Genomic DNA, 10136 nt, shown 5'->3' on the forward strand with positions numbered 1-10136 from the left:
GGAGAGGTAGATGGGCGAATAAAACCCTTTTTTAGATTATCATCAATATAGTCCTTTAGAATGTCCAACTCCAGCTCAGTTAAGGGAAAAATCCTTCCTAAGGGAACTTCAGATCCTGGTAACAGTTATAGGTAATAGGGCAGTCGTAGGTTCTATGAGGAGGAAAGGTCTCTGCCCCCTTCTTACTGAACACTTCCAGAAAATTGTGATATGTCACTGGGATTGACTGCCATAATTCAGCGTCTGTCTCAAGCAGAGCAATTGGGAGGGGTTAACTGAGGCCTTTTACAAGCAATGCTGCTGGCAATAACTTGAAGGGAATGTAATCTCTCCCATGGCCCAGTTGATGCTGGGGTTATAGGCCTGCAGCCAGGGCATACCCAGGATGATGGGGAACAAAGGTGATGAGATGGCATCCAGGCGTAAAAGTTCTTGGTGAAGAGAGGCTATGGTGGCCAGCAAAGGGACATTCTCCTGTTTGACTGGACCAGATTTAATGATGGAGCCATCAGCAAGATGTACGGCTAGTCCCCAGTTTTTGGTTAAAGTGGGATGAGGTGATTGGCTGCAAATGTTAAGTCTATGAAACAGCTGCAGGCTCTGCAATCAGTTATAACGTATACCTGGATATTCTTTCCTGGGAGTTGCAACATGATGGGGAGAGCAAGATGAGAGGCTGGGTTAGGTAAAACAGGAGCATACATTGAAGAACTAGAATGGCAGAGATAGAATGGCACTGCATTTTTGCAGGACAGGACCTTACGTAGTGCCTGGGCTCCCCACAGTAAATGCAAAGGTTATTGAATCGTCTGCGCTGTCGTTCCTCCGAGGTGAGGGAAGGATGCAGTATGGGCTCGGATGTGTCTGGAACTGGAGCAACTGAAGCGGATAGAGTCTGGCTGTGAAAACTGGGAACCTTAGGAAGCATCCGAGTTGGCCGGTATTGGCTTGTGAATCTTTCAGAGCGACGTTCTATTAGATGTCAGTCGATTTGGATCAACAAGTTAATATGTTCATCCAGGGATTGGGGTATCCTGACCCATACCAGTTCATCATTAAGTGGATCAGATAGTCCCATCCGAAATTGGTAATGAAGGGCCGCATCATTCCAATTGCTTTCAGGACTCTAACACCTGACCTCAGCCATGTAGTCTTTTGCTGCTCTGCGGCCATGCTGTGGTGCATGTAATGCAACCTCAGCAGTGGCAGTCTGCTGGGGGTCCTCATAAAGTTGGGAAATAGCAGCAAAAACGTGGTAAGGTTATTTAATGATTCTGTCCTATTGTTCCAGTGGGTGATGGGCCCAGGTTTGGGGTTCACCTGTCAACAGGGAAATTACGAAGCCCATCTTATAGCATCTAGAGAAAAGGTACGGGCTTGTAGAGCAAAATAAAGTTCACAAGCATTGGGAAAAGTTCTGTATTTGCTACATTCACCTGCAAATCTTTCGGGAGCAGGGACCCTTGGTTCTGGTGGTAACATCACTATCGAAGGTGCAGGTGAGAAACCAGCTGAGGTGGCACCTTGAGGGTTGGCAGGAGATGACAGGACTTGAACTTCCAGCTGAGTATATCCCTCTTGAAGATCCTTAACGGCTTGTGTCAAACCTTCCAGGTCTCGGCATAGTTCTTCCATGGGGAGGTTCCTCGCTGGGGCTCAGACATGGCTGTCTGATTCTCACGTACCTGACTGATGAGCCCGATAGTGCAGAGGAAAGCTTTCCTTACGTATCTGACTCGTGGCCCCTGGTAGAGCAGACAGGAGGCACGGGAGTGCAGAGTGGTATGAAAGCCTGGTGGGTTTGTTGCTGCCAGGGCAGTTCCAGGGTCCCAGATGCTGTAGAGGTGACCACCAACCAGAAGGAAGGTCCAAACAGCAGACAGGCTGGAAGCTGGAGCACCCAGTATCCCTACCCAGAAGTTGGATCACACAGTCCTGTACACAGTTCAGGGGTTTGTGGATTCCAGTGGAAGCAGGCAGGCTAGTTAATTCACAGACAGATGATGCTGGAGCAGGAGCTAGGCAGACAGGTCAAGTCACAGGCCGGGTCAACAACTGGCAGGCAGGGAGGTATCAGGGGAGCAGGCAGGTTCAAAGTCAGAGGCAGGCCGAGGTCAGGTACAGGTGGAGAGCAGAGAGAGAGTCCAACGGTCAATCCGGGTCATTCAGGAGATCAAACACGCAAAGGCAGATAAACAGGAGTAGGGATTACAGGGAGCTGCAGATTAGACAACACTGATCCTGTGTGCATCCCCAGTTTAAGCAGGCCGTTTAGCCCCAAGTGCCGAAAGGGCTACACGGCCAAAGCGGCCATCGATGTGTCTTCGACCAGGACTTTTATGACAGCCTGTGTCATTAGAGTTAAGCACAGAATAGAATAAGGAGGCACATAATAATATACACTTTTTAATTAATTTGTTTTGTATTATTTTTATATGCATTTGTCACATGTGAGTTTTTTTTTTATTTTATTTGTGGGAGATCTATGTTATATAGCAACACAATTTTTCAGTCTATAATAGGATATTGATCTATAAGGGTGGTTCATTTTATTATCAGCACAGCACATATTGGATTGATATTTCAATCTCAGAATCATCAAGTTTGGAAAATTCTAAGGTATGCTTATCACATGTGTGTCCTGGTCTTCATTTTGCTTCTGGCTAGTCTGACTCTATTCAAAAACAGCACAAAGAAAGAGACAGAACCAGAGAACGCACAGCAGGAAGGTCTCACAACATCATTGTGCACTTCTGGGTCCACATGAAACCCAACTGGCTGACCCAGAGCTGCTCAGTAATGCTCAGACAGGCACAGTGACAGCTGGGGTACCACAGAAGATAACTGGGCATACACTAACACTGGTGTAATAAACCGGGGGGGTACAGCTTGGCATCTTCACCCCAGCTTTTCTAGATTTTGTCCCGGCATTTGGTGATTTTGTCCTGGCACTGGTGGCGGCATAAATATTTGGAGGTATAGTTAGAGGTTTAATGGGTCTCCTGGAGACACATCATTAGCGTTAAGATGTTAATGTATGTGGGGTGAATATAGCCATTATACATTCCGGTGAGTAGAATTTAAGTCAACGTGAGTAAAATTAATATGGGAATATGAAGTTGGGCACATAGAAATAGGAAGGTGACATCTGTGTCCCCAGATGATGCATGCCTTCTATGTAGGGATATAGCACACAGGGTGTAAGGGACACAAAAAAAGGGGGTTGCAGTGACTTCCTACAGGGAGTAAACATAAGTAATTATTATTAAAATGAAAAACAGAAGAATGTCACATTAACAGGCTAATAGTAGAAACAGTGTAGGTGAGTTGGACCTTGCCCAACAGATGTCTCCCCAATTGACAGGTGGGTTAGATCATGAAATGGAGAGTTAGGAGCAGTGCATTATTTATATTTTCAGAGTCTTCTTTAGGGTGACACACGAAAGTTGTGTCTTCACAGAGAGATTCTGCTTAGGCTCACCATCATAAATTATGAAGTAATCTAGAATAGAGGGTCATCTCAACCCAACTAGGGCTGTTGCCAACTGGTGAGCAGAGAGTCTAGACTTTGCACTTACAATAACATAGATTAAAATAATACAAAACTCCAAATCAACTGTATAATGGAACATTGTGCTATTGTGCATAAGAATGGCAAAAAATAGTGTGAGTTGGAGGCGCTATCACCAGATAGCAGTCTCGGGGGGATTCAATGCATAAATGCTATTTAAAAAATAAAGGAGTAAAAGCAGATACACTTTGGTGGTTCAGGTTAACCAGATGTTTCACATGGTTTAGCTGAACTAAATTATACAATCATACATACTGGATCAGATCATACACATCTAGCTATCATTATCAGTAGCACCACTCCCTCCATAAATGCCCTCCCGCCAAGGCCACAATCAAATGCAAACCTCCTTGTTTCACCAAAGGAAGTTATGATCTCTTAAATATATACAATCAAAAGAAAAAGAAGTGAGCCACATCCTGGCTGTTGAAATATTATCTTAGCCCTTGTACACGCGATCGGAGATTCCGACAACCAAATCCGTCGGTTTAATTCCGGAAGAGGTCCGAAAGTGATGTTGCATACACACGGTCGGACCAAATTGTCGGAAAATCCGATTGTACATAACGTGATGACGTTATTTCGTTACGACGGGACTACGTTCAGGCTAGTAGCCAATAACTTTGGTCTAGGAATTTGATCTGAGCATGCGTGGCACTTTGTCCATCGGAGTAGGCTACACATGATCGGAGTATGTCCGATCGGAGCATTTTGACAAAAAATTTTACTGGCAAGTTGGAAAAGTTGGTCCGTCGGATATTCCGATGGAAACAGTCCGATGCAGACCACACACAGTCGGAATATCCGACAAAACGGTCCGATAGGAAAGATTCCGACGGAATCTCCGACCGTGTGTACAAGGGCTTAGATCTTAGAGCCCATCCACAATTAATATTCGCTATTGTCTTCCTGCTTCTCCTCCTGGCCAATCAAGAAGTGGGTCTTAAGACCCGATTGGCCGGGAGGAGAAGCAACTGTATTGGCCAGGAACAGAGGGGGAGGCACTGAGGAGGAGACACAGGGGGAAACCGCCAAAGTTGCCCACAGCCTTTATGGGGTAAGTACAGGGCTCATGGATGGATGGATGATCGACTGATGATGGGGGGTTTGACTAACCAAACAAACGGGGGGAGCAGTGGTTTGTTTGCTGCCCACCCCAAAAAAAAATTGAGCACCAGCCACCACTGCTGCAGACATCCATTTTGTAGTTATGGAAAATGTATAGGATAAATCACATATTTTAAATAAATTGAAGTTATAGGTGAATCGTCCCCAAAGGTCCTTACATTCTTATCATAATCATATACACAATCACAGGCCTCAGATCAGACATTCTGGATATTCTCAGCCCTCTAAAGCAGCGCACACAATAAAATTGAGAATATCCAAAATATGTGAACTGAGATCTGTGTATATGGCTATAAGAACGGCAAATAAATAGCTTCCTCCACTGGAGAAATAATCCCATATCAAACACTGGTTTGCATAAACAAAAAAACAAAAAAAAAAAATAGTTTGACATATTGTGTACAATAAATCTACTAGAAGCTTCCCAAACATTCGTAATTAATTCTGGCACCTTTGTGTTTCTAGGAGTCAATCGGCCTCAATGAATAGAAGATACATGAGTTGTATACAAGTATCAATGATTCTTTTGGACAAAGAGAAAGTCTATTTGTATAACAAGATGATATTGTAAAGGACAACATAGTGGGAATTCAGCAACTGACAAGCACTTCGCTACAGATGGTTTTGTGTTTGTAGGCAATTAAAGTAGACAATGGAGCCAGCAACATTCATTCATTTCTCTTGACAACATATTGATTCTGTACTTTACAATTCCTTAAACCTCATGATTCAAAGGGGAAGAGAGAGCAATTAAATAAGGATACAGCTGCCATACATTACTGTTTTGCCAAGTGTTTTCTGCTAATGCCTAGATGACATTTAAGTCAACAAAAACAAATCATTTTTTGTTTGTGTTAAGTGAAATGGCTGAATACCAAAAGGAGCACAAAAATTTTTTTTGAATGCACCCTGCGAAGGAATGCTTTTTATATATTTGCACTAATGACCACATTTCTACGTGTACTAAGAAACATAGAAAAATAAAAGTGTGAAGGCAGAAAATGGCCAAAAGGCCAAGTGGCTCATCAAGTCTGCCCCCCCCCCCCTTATTTTTCACTTTTCTTTGTCTTATCTGTATTTTTTTCTATCTATGTTTGAGGCCTAGTTCACACCTCTGAAGGTTGTGGTTGATGCTTTTTCCCAGTGTGTTTTGCATTTTTTACATACTCGTTTTTGACACTTTTTAATGCATTTTTGGGAGGTGTCTGTTGTCATTCAGGAGAAATCATCAAAAACGCTGTAGAAAGGCAAGCAATGGATTGTAGTGCATTTCTTCAAAACTGAAAACACACAGAAAAATGCATAGGTGTGAACTAGGCCTGAATCCAATTACTGTTGACAGACTCAATACATCTGGAAGTCTATAGGTCATAATCATAATTTCATGATCAACCAGCCATAACAAAAATACATAAATAGAACAATAAAGAAAGTAAAAAATATGGTTGAATTTGATACATGACATAAAATTTGCATGTATTTTGGGGATCCATACATTGCTTACCCGGAGAGACCATGGCAGTGGAACAGCACAGCAGAGCCACCCGAAACGAATTCCCCCCACAGCTGACACGTGAGGCAAGATAAACCACAACAGGTAGATGTCCACAGCACCACCATTGTCTGAAACATTAGTGCTAAAGTCAAAAAATGTAATCAGATTAGTCTGACATGACAGTACAGCCATACTGACAGTAACTGACAGTAAAGTCATGCTTCCTTGGGTGCAGCAAGTTGTGTGTTTTTAAGTGATTAATTATCCATCTTTTTAGGAGTGATTCCAGTAACAACACAACAAATGTTAAACTTACTGGTAGAGTTAGGCCGAACACCCCCGGTTCACGGCAGAACTTTCGAACATCGCAAAAGTTCAGACCCAAACCACAAACTTTATTAAAGTCTATGGGATCTGAGCATTAAAAATCAGAAGTGCCCATTTTGAAGGCTAATATGCAAGTTATTGGCCATAAAAAGGATATGGGGGCCCGGCTACTGCCCTGGGGGACATATATCAATGCAAAAATGTTTTTTTTAAAAAGATTGTTTTTACAGGAGCAGTGAATTTATTAAAGATATTTATTAAAGTAAAACAAACAAAAAATAAAATCCTTTAAATATAGTGCCTGAGGGTCCCCTTAGTTTGCCTGTAAAGTGGTGCATCAGTACCGTGTATAGAACCACCTTCATCAAAACTGACATTTATAAATGCTGTCCTCCCCTCCTGAACCATACCAGGCCACATACCCTCAACATGGGGGGTGCTTTGAGGCAGGATGCATGCTGGGTCCATGACGTCACCAGGTGGCCCCACCACTTACCTATTTAAGAACTGTCAAAAAGCAGGGCAGGCATTCGATAGTTAGCCTTCTTTGCGGATGGAGCATTTGCATTTGGTGGTGTGGCTGGCGTCATGATTGACGATGGATCTGCATTGGGGGACATTTTTAAAAAGATTTTAATAAAGGAATTGTCAGATACTGCCTCCTTTCTTTTATTTTTTATTTTTTGGTGACTGAGTAGGCTACTCATTCACATAAGGGGTGGGATCTGGGGGCCACCTTGTTAAAGGGGGCTTCCAGATTCCAATGAGCCCCCTGCCCACAAGCCCCAAAAACCACAAGCCCAGGATTGTTGGAAAGAGGCCGTTGCCCCAAAGTACTCCCCATGTTGAGGGTATGTGGCCCGGTATGGTTCAGGAGAGGGAAAAGCTCCCCTTTACCTGACCTGCCAGGCTGCATGCTTGGATGAAGGTCTGGTATGGATTTTGGGAGGGACCCCATAAAGTTTTTATTTTTATTTTGGAATGGGGTTCCCCTTAAAATCTGTACCAGACCCGAAGGGCCTAATATGGATTATTATTGTTTTGTTTCACTTTTTTCTATTGCCGGCAATGTTTTATTTCCACTCAGATGTCAGCCGATGACTCATTCTTTGGTAAGGACACAGCGGCCAGCTTCTCAGCCTATTCTTTAACAACCAGATATGCACTATGTGGCGCACTATGTTCACCTGCTGAATGCCCTGAACTTTTGCTCAGCTCAAACTGTTTGCCCAACTCTACTCACTGGTCTGTAATTGCCAGTTGTTACCTTGTTACCCTTCTTGTGTATAGGTACAATATTAACTGTCTGACAGTCATGGGAAACTTCTCTTGTTAGAAGAGATTGATTAAAAAGATCTGTTAATATTCCAAAACAATACCTTGAATTTCTCTGTCAGCTCTGGGGTAAATTTAATCAGGACTCACTTCTTTACTAGGCTTTAACCAAGCCAGTTCCTTTTTAGTTACATTATAGTTACATGGTAGGTGAGGTTGAAAAAAGACTATCAAGTCCAACCTATGTGTGTGATTATATGTAAGGCCGCGTACACACGCGCGGACTGTTTGCCCAACCTTGTTCGTCAAACAGTTTCGGCAAACAGTCCGCTCAAAATTTGCATGAGCGGACTTGCCCACACACGAGCGGACTGTTTGACGAACAAGGTTGGGCAAACAGTTCGCTCAACTTTTGAAATGAACGGACTCGCCCACGTAAGGAGGAGGCAAATCCGCCCATTTCGAGCGCGTGTACAGGTAGGCGGGGCCCGCGAAGGAGACGTCGCGGGCTCCGCCGCCTGGAATGGGCTTAAAGGGGAACCCCAACGCCGAAAAAAATCGGCGTGGGGGTTCCCCCAAAGTCCACACCAGACCCTTGTCCGAGCACGCTACCCGGCCGGCCAGGAAAGGGGGGCGAGCGAGCGCGCCCCCCCTCCTGAGCCGTACCAGGCCACGTGCCCTCAACATGGGGGGGTGCCTTGGGGAAGGGGGGCCGCGCGGCCCCCCCACCCCAAAGCACCTTGTCCCCATGTTGATGAGGACAAGGGCCTCTTCCCGACAACCCTGGCCGTTGGTTGTCGGGGTCTGCGGGCAGGGGGCTTATCGGAATCCGGGAGCCCCCTTTAAGAAGGGGGCCCCCGGATACCGGCTCCCCACCCTATGTGAATGAGTATGGGGTACAATGTACCCCTACCCATTCACCTGTGAAATAAAGTACAAAAAAAAACACAACACAGGGAAAAAATATTTTATTGCACAGCTCCGGGGGTCTTCCGTCTTCGGGGGTCTTCTCGCCGGACTCCTCCGCTATCTGTGTGTAGCTCTTTTACTAGCGGAGGAGTCCGGCTTTCTTCCTCCCCGCCGCCGGCCTCTTCTCCCGACTTCGGGGGTCTTGTCCCCCTCTTCGGTTCTTCTGCCGGGCCACCGCGCCTTCTTATAGCTCTTTTACAGGCGGTGGCCCGGTCTTCTGTCGCCGCTGTCGTCGTCGCCGCCGCCGCCGCCTTCCGTTCTTGTTCTTCTTCTTGTTCTTCTTCTTCTTCTCCTGGAGATGTTGACTCGACGATCTCTCCGGCCGGAATGCCAGGGACACGCTCCGCTGCCACTTATATAGTGACAATGGGGCGGTGTCACATGGTATATGTCACATGGGTTGGTCACATGGTGACCCCGCCCCCTTACGATGTCATAGTCCCCATGTGACATCAACCCATGTGACCAACCCATGTGACATATACCATGTGACACCGCCCCATTGTCACTATATAAGTGGCAGCGGAGCGTGTCCCTGGCATTCCGGCCGGAGAGATCGTCGAGTCAACATCTCCAGGAGAAGAAGAAGAACAACAAGAAGAAGAACAAGAACGGAAGGCGGCGGCGGCGACGACGACAGTGGCGACAGAAGACCGGGCCACCGCCTGTAAAAGAGCTATAAGAAGGCGCGGTGGCCCGGCAGAAGAACCGAAGAGGGGGACAAGACCCCCGAAGTCGGGAGAAGAGGCCGGCGGCGGGGAGGAAGAAAGCCGGACTCCTCCGCTAGTAAAAGAGCTACACACAGATAGCGGAGGAGTCCGGCGAGAAGACCCCCGAAGACGGAAGACCCCCGGAGCTGTGCAATAAAATATTTTTTCCCTGTGTTGTGTTTTTTTTTGTACTTTATTTCACAGGTGAATGGGTAGGGGTACATTGTACCCCATACTCATTCACATAGGGTGGGGGGCCGGTATCCGGGGGCCCCCTTCTTAAAGGGGGCTCCCGGATTCCGATAAGCCCCCCGCCCGCAGACCCCGACAACCAACGGCCAGGGTTGTCGGGAAGAGGCCCTTGTCCTCATCAACATGGGGACAAGGTGCTTTGGGGTGGGGGGGCCGGCTCAGGAGGGGGGGCGCGCTCGCTCGCCCCCCTTTCCTGGCCGGCCGGGTAGCGTGCTCGGACAAGGGTCTGGTGTGGACTTTGGGGGAACCCCCACGCCGATTTTTTTCGGCGTTGGGGTTCCCCTTTAAGCCCATTCCAGGCGGCGGAGCCCGCGACATCTCCTTCGCGGGCCCCGCCTACCTGTACACGCGCTCGAAATGGGCGGACTTTCCGAGCGGGAACAGTCCGCTCATTTCGAAAGTACAGCGG

This window comes from Lithobates pipiens, unplaced genomic scaffold (assembly GCF_037356315.1).
Source record: "Lithobates pipiens isolate NorthernLeopardFrog02 unplaced genomic scaffold, aLitPip1_a1.2 Scaffold_18, whole genome shotgun sequence".
Lineage (NCBI taxonomy): Eukaryota > Metazoa > Chordata > Amphibia > Anura > Ranidae > Lithobates > Lithobates pipiens.